The sequence below is a fragment of the Hyposmocoma kahamanoa genome, unplaced genomic scaffold (assembly GCF_003589595.1).
Source record: "Hyposmocoma kahamanoa isolate Upper Pololo Valley unplaced genomic scaffold, ASM358959v1 157, whole genome shotgun sequence".
Classification (NCBI taxonomy): Eukaryota; Metazoa; Arthropoda; class Insecta; order Lepidoptera; family Cosmopterigidae; genus Hyposmocoma; species Hyposmocoma kahamanoa.
Genome location: NW_020653561.1, coordinates 2,001,606 through 2,011,824, shown reverse-complemented (window position 1 = coordinate 2,011,824; position 10,219 = coordinate 2,001,606).

The window sequence follows — 10,219 nt, the reverse complement described above, 5'->3', positions numbered from 1 at the left end:
CTCGAAAGCAGCTTTGATTCCGTCGTCTACTTAATTGGGGTTTAAATAGTTTGTTCCTTAACTAAAGGTTAAATTAGTAGCAGTAGAGCTCCTTGTGAAAGACTTTATCCAAGGCCACAGCCACATTACCTATTTCTGCCGCCAAGCAGTAATATCGTCATTACTGTGTTTCGGTTTAGAAGGGTAAGAGTACTTGTGAAATTACAGGCATATGGGAGTTGTCAACTTATGTCTCAGGGTGACGGGCCATCTGATCTTTGCGGTTTAAAGCTCTAAGGGGCACTGCAACTGTTATGGACAGACGTGTAGCTTACCATCAGGCTCACAACTAGTTCGTTCCGTCATTTGATGCTATTAAAAAAAAGAGTTTGTATTTAGAGTTCAAGAAATCGTAGACCTGAATGCGTAACTTGTTAATTCCGGATATATAGTAAAACGGAAATATAATAATAACTCACAAATAAACGAGATTGATTCCTAATAAAGGACTTATTAAACACAATGTCAAAATATTTGCAAATCACTGTTGCGTTTAGGTCTCCGCCCTTTTAGGAATGTACTTATATAAAACTCGTAACTTTGGTTTATTATTGTGTATTATTTACTTACTTATTAATTTCCACCAACATGAAACAATTTTTCAAAATCAAAGTAATTAGTAAGCCAAAACGAGATTATAGGAGAAAACAAAGAACGAAGTTACGTAAAAAAAAAGAAACATAATAGACAATTATTACAGAAACCCTTAGTTCCTTTATTTTATTCCAACCTATATGCAGAAACCATTCTAATCATCGCCAGTCATGTGATGTGTCAAAGTGACATTTGGTCATTTCTCCTGATTGTGTCATTGCTTGTACAAAACAAATCAAATTCAGAGTGATTTACTGTCGCATTATTAAAATGTCTCAATGCAATACTTGGATTCATAAAGGCTACAAGGGATTATAGGTTAAAAGAACATTCATCACATGAAAGTTATAAAGCGTATTGCATAAAACAAATTATGTGTTATGTGAAAGGAGAATGTCAAGATTTCCTATTGCGCTCGGCTAGAACCGATATATCATTAAAAACAAAAATTATTGACTACAGAAGCTAAACGGGTCACAACCAAGCATTTTTGTCATTCAAATACGCAGGAGCTGTAAAATGTTTTGGTTTTACTATAGTTTTACACCTCGTAAATGTCAAATTTTAAATATTACTCGGAGTCTTACTAAAGAAGCCATTACTTTATTACATTGCATTTATTACATTAAGACGAGGTATTGCGAACCTACATTTTTGGAGGTGAGGGACCACCCACAGGTGACCGTCTCTCGCGTCCCGCAATCCACGCGCTGTAAATTACTATGAATAAAATAAAAACAGTCACAGAAAATTTGACACACATCCGTCGTTGACAAGCAACTGACGGGGCAGAGAGAGGCGCGGCATGACGTTAAACCGCTGCGCTAGGCAATTTGCAAATTTGAAGATAAATGTGAATTTAATAAGTAATAGTTGAAAATCAAAAATTTTCAGGTGCTCTATAGAACGTAAAGAGAAGTATCTCAATATAAAAATTACGTACGAAATCCGTAAGTATCTTGTTCATAAATAATTTCCTTTGGACTTTTATTCTATATGATCTGATCAAGTACGTCCTATCGTGTAACATATTAGCACATTCTTTACCAAACTGGAAATGAAATGACATATTAATTCGCAAGCAAACACGGTAACAAAAGATATTATTATACAAGGTGTCAAGAACACGTGTTGCACCAGGTACTGGCACGCAAATATCATAATTAAATTGAAGTTAAATAATGTCATAAATTAAAATTATATAATTTGTCGAATAAGCAATGTCAAATAAAATTAAGTAAAAATGCCAATAAATAGCAACAGCAATGAAATCATAAATTAAACAATATCAAAGAAGTAAGAACAGCACGAATATAAACAAAATTTCAAATACAAACAAAATGTCAATTTCTTTTTATTATTAAAAAATCTTTGATATCATATAAAGACAGATCACATAGTAAATCACAGCTGCAGGCAAAGCATTATATATTTGTATGGACATGTTATAGCAATTCCTATAAATGCAAATAGTGTTATGGGAGGGGCCAGCTAAGCGGTTTGGATGTCTAGTTAAAAAAAAATAAATACTTCACGTTTCCTAGTAAATAAGACCAAGTTTTTTTGAACAAACATGCATACCTCATATACGTACATGGCGGGAAGCGTTAGAAGATTTAGTTTTCTAAAAAGCGGTCTACAAGATTCGCGCGGGCCTACTCTACATATAGCTCTGACACGTTTTTTTCTGGATAGCAAGTACACGGTTTAGCTCTACGCAGTTCCCCCAGATGATGAGGCCATACCGCAAGCTTGAGCAGACAAATGCATGGTAGGCCATCAAGGCAGTCCTCTGATCACATGTGTGCGTTAGACGGTGTAAACCAAATACAAATCGATTCAGCTTTGCACATACTGAATCAACCTGTGGTTTCCATGTCAGTTGAGAATCCAATGCTATGCCGAGTAAATTGCTGGATGAGCATTCCACAATTTCATCACCTTGACAACTTTATAATTATAAAATTGTATGAGCTTTGTTTTTGAAACATTTACTTTCAGATTATTTCTCTTAAACCAGTCATTTATTTCTTTTTCATAATCTATGTCAGAATTCTTATTAATAATGATGCATATGTCATCTGCAAAAAAAGTGCATGGATATTTTGTCATTTCAGGGAGGTCATTAACATACAATAAAAACAGCAATGGACCTAAAATACTTCCTTGAGGCACACCGTATTTATTAACTTTAAACTCTGATCTGTGGGTCTCAATCTCATTATTATTATTTAACTTCACTACCTCCACACACTGAGTTCTATTGCTAAGGTAACTTGCTATCCAGTTATGCACCACCTAATTTGGATAGTAGAGGTCTATGGCAAACGCAATCGAAAGCTCCTTTACTTTTACATAGAATAAAACACGACCATGCAGAGGGGATTGTGGTGGTGCCGTTTTGGCCCACACAACCATGGTATTTTGTATGGTCCAATTTACTTATTTCGAATTATTATATTATACTTTCACCCTGACACAAATCTACTTATTTCTCCTTTCAGGGAACTACATCCCCTTCATGCCGATCTCACCCTGATGGCAGGCAAATTGTCAGCCAGGCGCTATTGAGACGTGGAATAACCAATGCCTCCTTTGACATAGTAATGGCCTTCTCTCCAAATACGATAAATCAATATAACATCTCACTAAAATCGTGGTGGCTATATTGTAGAGATAAAGGTATCGATTATTGTGATTCAAATATTACACAGTTGATTGAATATTTAACAGAAAAATTCTATTCTGGTGCAAGCAGTACACTTAATTGCTATCGATCAGCGTTATCTATACTGCTGGGCCAGGGAACCACCTGTAATGATTCTATAACACGGTTCTTTAAAGGTAACCGTATAAAACCACCGGCACCTAAGTACAATACCACATGGGATCCTAATCTAGTATTGAATTACCTGGCTAATTATTTTCCGACTGATTCGATTTCATTGAAGGGTCTATCACTAGAAACTGTAACACTTTTTGCACTAGCGTCTGCACAAAGAATGCAAACCCTCAGTTTAATTAAAATCAAAAACATTACCTATGATACCGATAAAATTGTGATAAAAATTGATTATTTAATTAAAACTTCAAAACCAGGAGCTTTTCAGCCGTTAATTGTGTTGCCATATATCAAAGAAAATACGAAAGTTTGTCCAGCTCTAAGTCTCAACGCATACTTACACAGAACTGCTAGTTTACGCGGCCACGGTGAAACTCTTTTTATTAGTTATCGAATGCCACACAAAAACGTGGTTCCGCAAACCCTGTCTCACTGGGTTTAGTGGGATAGATATAGAAGTCTATGGAGCCCATAGTACGCGTCACGCGTCGACGTCTGCGGCCCACAGAGCAGGCGTCAACCTAGAGGTTATAAGAAAAGCAGCGGGTTGGACTACAAAACTCACTAGGAAACCAATTTGTAAATGTAGTATTTCATTAATTAGTTACCTACCTACTATTACTACATTGTGTAATTTGTGAATTATACTGTTCTGTTATGAAAATATACAAACTATTATTGATCGCTGCCATGCTCTATTACTATTTTTGTTATTTATGTATTTCTTTTTTTTTTATTCTCTAAACATCTGCATGTAATGGTAATCATCTTCGGAAGAGATACGAAGTATAATTGAGAATCAAACGAACTTACCATGTGATGTTTGATGTCTAATTACACGAGTGTCTTGACCGAAGATGATTACACTCGCACCCCACCCTGAAGTCCCAAAATCCATAAAAAAAAGGCTCTGAATAATGGCGGACCGGTGCGGCGAAAATGCCGTTTTCACAGTGGTGGGAAGCGAGTCGGATACACGACTAAAATTAAAAATCTTCGGTCAAGACACTCGTATAATTAGACAAACATCACATGGTAAGTTCGTTTAATTCTCAATTGTTTTATGCATTAATTTTTCAAAACGCTTTCATATTACTGATATAAGTGCAATAGGTCTGTAGTTTCCCAAATTGTCTTTTTCGCCCCTCTTAAACAGCGGTTTTATTATGGGGATCTTAAGAGGTGAGGGAAATGTACCCTCCTCTTGTATGACGAAATACTTTCATAGACTTCTCATATATGGCGCTACGGCTAAAAAGCATTGAAAACCAAGTACCTACTAAGATGCGACAAACAAGCTCATAGAAAAATTGTAAGGTCCGCTGGTTCGTTCCGTGGCTTAGTTTGCATAGCGTCTGGCACGGTTTGCTAGAAGACGTCGGTAGGAATCCGGCCAAATTGAAGGATTTTTTTCTAATTGTTCGATCTTTGTATTAATAATTATAACAAACTAGCGGAGTTATTTCACAAAAATAATTGAATAACAATTCAATACAAATTTAGTAAAACAGTTATTCCCGCTTCTCCTCCGGTGACATGCCTTAAATTAATTTGTGTTTTTGTGAAGATGGCTGTTAAAAAAGTCAGTTTATTTAACGTGGCAACTAACTGTAATAATTAGTGATAATCGTGTATTATATTTACACTCGAATTCTTGAAATCAACATCAGCATCATCTACTAAGGAAGACGTTAATGGTGGAAATTCGTAGCAAATTTTGTCATCCAGGAACGCAGAAGTCATGTAATTATAATTTAGTGCAAACTTTACATATTTAAACCTCGTAAATGGCAAATTTTGACTATCAACTGGAGTTTTATTTTGGAAGCGTATACATTGCCACCTAATTACGGTCACTTTATATATAACATTAATGATCTTGATAAATACATTGGATTCGATTTCCTCTATTCAATATTAGTTCTGCAATATCTTAGTATATTTGAACATTTCTAAAACCATATCTTACCGTTCAAAATTTCTAAAAGCACGAAAGTTCTTTGAGATTGGATCTTGGTATGAGATGGGTTTAATCAAGTAAATGGCTATGCCACTTTAGTGCTCCTCTTAATCTAGATTTTACTGAAAAGTTAAGTATACCTTATTTATTTGAACAATCTGGTAGTCGAGTTATCCGTTAAGTTACCCGAGAAGTCCGTTATCTACCCAGGATGCTACGAGAGGCCATTGAAATTTAAAAAAAAATCTTAATTTCAAAAGATAGATGGTTTCTCCGTACCACCAGTTTGGGATCCAGTATTTCCTCTGATGAAAAATCCCAAACAGAAACAAGACTGCAGTACTAATTATTATGTTTTAATTGATTCTAATTGCCATTATTAATTAACAATAAATTGAACTTCTTGATTGATGATGATTTCCCAATATTGTCTATTCCTTACTAAAAGTAGGAAAGAAATAACGCTATATGAACTGTATAATGCCATCTCTTTCTTTTTTAATGTTCCGAACCGTGTTATCGTAGTATAATGTTAAAGTACTTAATATTATTTACATTCAGAGAATTTTAACTGCCAAAAAGGAAAAGTATGTAATAATGAAATCTATTAAAATTACGTTGTTTTCAATTATTATTCCGCATTTTCATGAAGAAAAATAAATAAAACAAGCTGAGTCTTGATAGTCACGTTGTGAATTCGGAACTATAGTCTAGTGTCAACTGTTAGTTTCGCCAAGGAGCATATAGATGGCGCTGTCATAATTTTACGAAATATACATAGCGTATTTTTGTTTTACGAGAAATTATTTCCTATGTGCTATTAAATAAAAAATAAACAAAATATTGAAGAGATATGTGTAAATAAATAAGTTCAACTTAACTTTTAATCATTACAAATCAATATTAAGGCAATAAAACTGAAAATAATATTGTTTCCATTGCATCCGTGTAAGTATTTTAAGATTGCTAAAGTTGACATAAGAGCAATATTACTTTAATGTCAAAGTCGCGCCATAGTACGAACTGAGTGAATGAATAGGCACAAAGCTGCCAATAAAACATCATAGTTTTAACACTCCAAATAAGCTTACTTTAAGCGCGTTATGGTACGAAAAGTCAATGTAAGGTTAAAGTAATATTGTTTTAAGAGGTTGAGGTAGGCCCCCTGTAAAGGGTTCGAAACGTTGGTTAACTGGCAGTCTGAATTTTTTTACGACACCTAGTGACTGGACGAACAAGTAGTGCCCCCTGGTGATAAGCGATACGCCTGTCAATAACAGTTGCAATACAATACAAAGACTTGAGGGGCACTGCCATTACGCCCGCCACACTGAGACATAAGTTTGACAAGTACCATGTGCCTGTAATAGGGGAGTAACGTCACGGACGCCATACTGCTAGTACTGACATTAAGCTACTCTCTGTTTTAAATTATTTTAAATACTTATATATAATAGTTACACATAAATTATTTGGAAGTATTTAAACATACACAACACACACACCCACACTTACACACACACATCTGTTAGTTTTAATATGTACGTATATATAATTATTTTACTGTTCTATTCAAGTACCAAAGTATGCTTGCATATGTTGTTCCGTGACCTCACTTAGGGTCTTAATTGAAAATCAGTGCTGGGAACGCGTTGCGTTTTCCAGCAAATACTGAGTTTGTGACCCTTTTGTTACCGCGGCTTGCACCACACAAGGTATCTCAATATTTAGTCTTCTTTTTATTATTTGTGTGAATAGTTCATGTTTTAATTTTATCTAATTTTTGTATATACATTTTTATTTTGTGTTTGTTTGTGTTTTTGTTTCGTAATTATATATTTGTTTTACGTTGAATGTTTTGATCGTGTTTTGTTTTAGTTCTGTTTTGTTCCGATTTCTCTTTTTTGTCTTTTGTCTTTTGTGGTGTAATTGTGGTAAACAAATAAATGTATTTTCTTTCTTCTTTCTTTCTTTCTAATTCCACGAGCTCACATTGCGGCTTGGGGGTATAGAGACATAAGGTGGCAATACTTCCCTGGACGAAATCTTTCACAAGCAGGTTACGTAAGCATATTAATAGTATTTTAAGTTTCTTTTTATTCATTGAATCACATGAACCACTATACTATAAACATAGCTACATTATTTTGACATGCCTTACTTTCTCAAACTCGTATCTTATAAAGAGTAATTTATTCAGGAGATAGCAAAACTTTCTATTTATTTTAAAATTCTTATCAAGTTAATTTGGATGTATTACTTTAAGAATAGATAAAAAAGACAGTGTGTATCAAGGGAATGTGATGTGAAGATACGAGTTTGAGAAAGTAAGGCGACGATTAGCAGCTGTCATTTGTTATATCTGATAAGGAGAACATAATCTCAGTACAGAGTACTAAACAAATCGACCTCAAACGCACGTGGAATTACGTCTATTTGCTAAGTTTCATTGAAATATCCCCTAGTTAGCCACTATACAGGACTTGATACTGGAGATAATAAAAATAGGTTCTCACTACGACAAAGTATACTACTCAAAGTATATCGAGAGAAAAACGCCTTGAATTGGAGAAATAGCAAAATCAAGTAAATAATTGCTAAAAGTAATTGCTCCTAAATTAAAGTTAGGCGCTATTTATAAAAATGAATCTTCATGCGTGAACAGCCACCCTTAAAGGTTGATAATTTTCTTCAAAATGAAATGGGACTACTATGGAAGTACCCCCTTTCCAACAAAAAAAGAATCATGAAAATCGGTTCACAAATACCGGAGTTATCGCGTAACATACATACAAAAAAAAAGAACATACAGTCGAATTGAGAACCTCCTCCTTTTTTGAAGTCGGTTAAAAAATCAAGGAAACCCAACAACACGCAGCAGCTTTGAAAGAACTACGAGGGCGGGTTGATTTTAAGGTTAATTAAAAACTTTTTTCGTAATCAATTTTTATTTTTTAATTTAGAATTCCTTACAATACAACTGACGTCAACTTCTCTGTACGTAAAAATTTTTTTTTCATCCAGGTTAAAACTAGCGCGAAATTAGAAAGAATAGAAATGAAAAAGTTAGGTGAAGTCGATACATTTACTTATCAAACCACTCTCGTATACTTATAAAACATAAGTTGGAATTGGCTATTATTTTTTATGTGTGCTGTATAAAACTTTGTTCACCTTTACTGTGTTGATACCGGTTTTCTACATTACTAGCCAACATCACAGATGAACACGTGTCACTACTACAAAATTGTACGTAATTGCCTTAACTACTCAAGTTGGTATACTGCCAAAAGTACAAAACGTGAGGTATCCGTAAGAAGAGCGTCGACTTCTGCAGTAACCGACGCTTCTATATTTTATTTACATGTACAATAGTGAGGTAAATAAGTCTCTGTTTATTAATGTACAACGGCCAGTTGATGCATAGTAAAATTCCCAGAAATCTCCGTAATATATCGGCTGTCCTCATTTTCAAGGTGAAAATCTACAAAGCAACATGTTTGGGCCTGAATTAATGATCCCTACCCTGTTTGGGCGAGAGCGTAGCGGAATACTGATGAGACGTTGTTCTTCTCATATTTTAACTTTCTCTTTTAGGAGTCCTATTAAAATATAAGGTATTTACGGTAATCACTTTATTGCATTGTTATGGATTGCAAGAAAGAGTTAATTGTTATTAATCTCTTTAATCCATCTAATACGAGTATCTTTGAATTTGAAATCTTCTGGAATGTTGCTACGAAAGAAATCCTCTAAATTCATTCAATCTACATTATATTTTCTAATACTTACTACGACGTATGACACTTACAGAGAAAAACCCGCCTGTCATCAGACTTACTTACTGTGAGCGTCTACCTGCTACTCTGACTTGAACCATCTGACGAAACATTTAGACTCCTGCTGAAAGACCTTATACTCTGTAAATGAATTTATGGACCTGAGGCTATTGAGTATTTTCTGTTTTATTTTAATTTATACCGCATTGACACTCTTTTGCACTATTTCCTCCTGTTTCTTGTATTTGTTATCAACTTATGACGATCCTTGATGAAGGATGATATTTAATACGTAATGTAATGACAACAATATTAATGAATTGTTTATTATATAATTATTGTATATTTTTCATTTTATAATTCATTGTCGTTATATCAGCTTATACGTATCCACTGCTGGACGTAAAAAAGCTACTGGCACTGTATGAGCAGTACGCTCATAACTACGGCTTGAAATATAATGTCCTGAAGACGCAACTGATGTTCTCTAAAGGCCGGAAGGGGTCCTCCGAACGTTCCACGTGTGTTTTTAGATGGTGCGATAGCGGAAAGGGTGAATAAGTTGAAATACCCTGGACATGTGCTAACAGAGAGTCTAGTTGATGATGACGGCATAAAACTGAACGAGAACGTAGGGTTCTAGCCATTTGGTGCAACATGGTCGTGCGGTGTAGTAGTGATGTCAGAGTGACTTTATTTAGAGCATATTGTTTATGGTTCTATCGATGTCAACTCTGGAGTAGGTAGTCGAAACGCGTGTGGAGCACCGTTAGAGTGCAGTATATAGCTATATGGATATTGTATTAGAGTATAGTATATACTGCGGTACGATGCATATCGCATTCTAATGAATCAGCAACGCATCGAGCATGTTCGCCAAGGCCGGAATACCTGATTTTTTCGCAATAATAAAGTCTCGCGTCGTCAGCTTTTGGAGCCGTCTCCGTGCGTCTGACAACAGGATTCTCCGTATTCTCTGTGACCACATACACAATTCCATTTTTT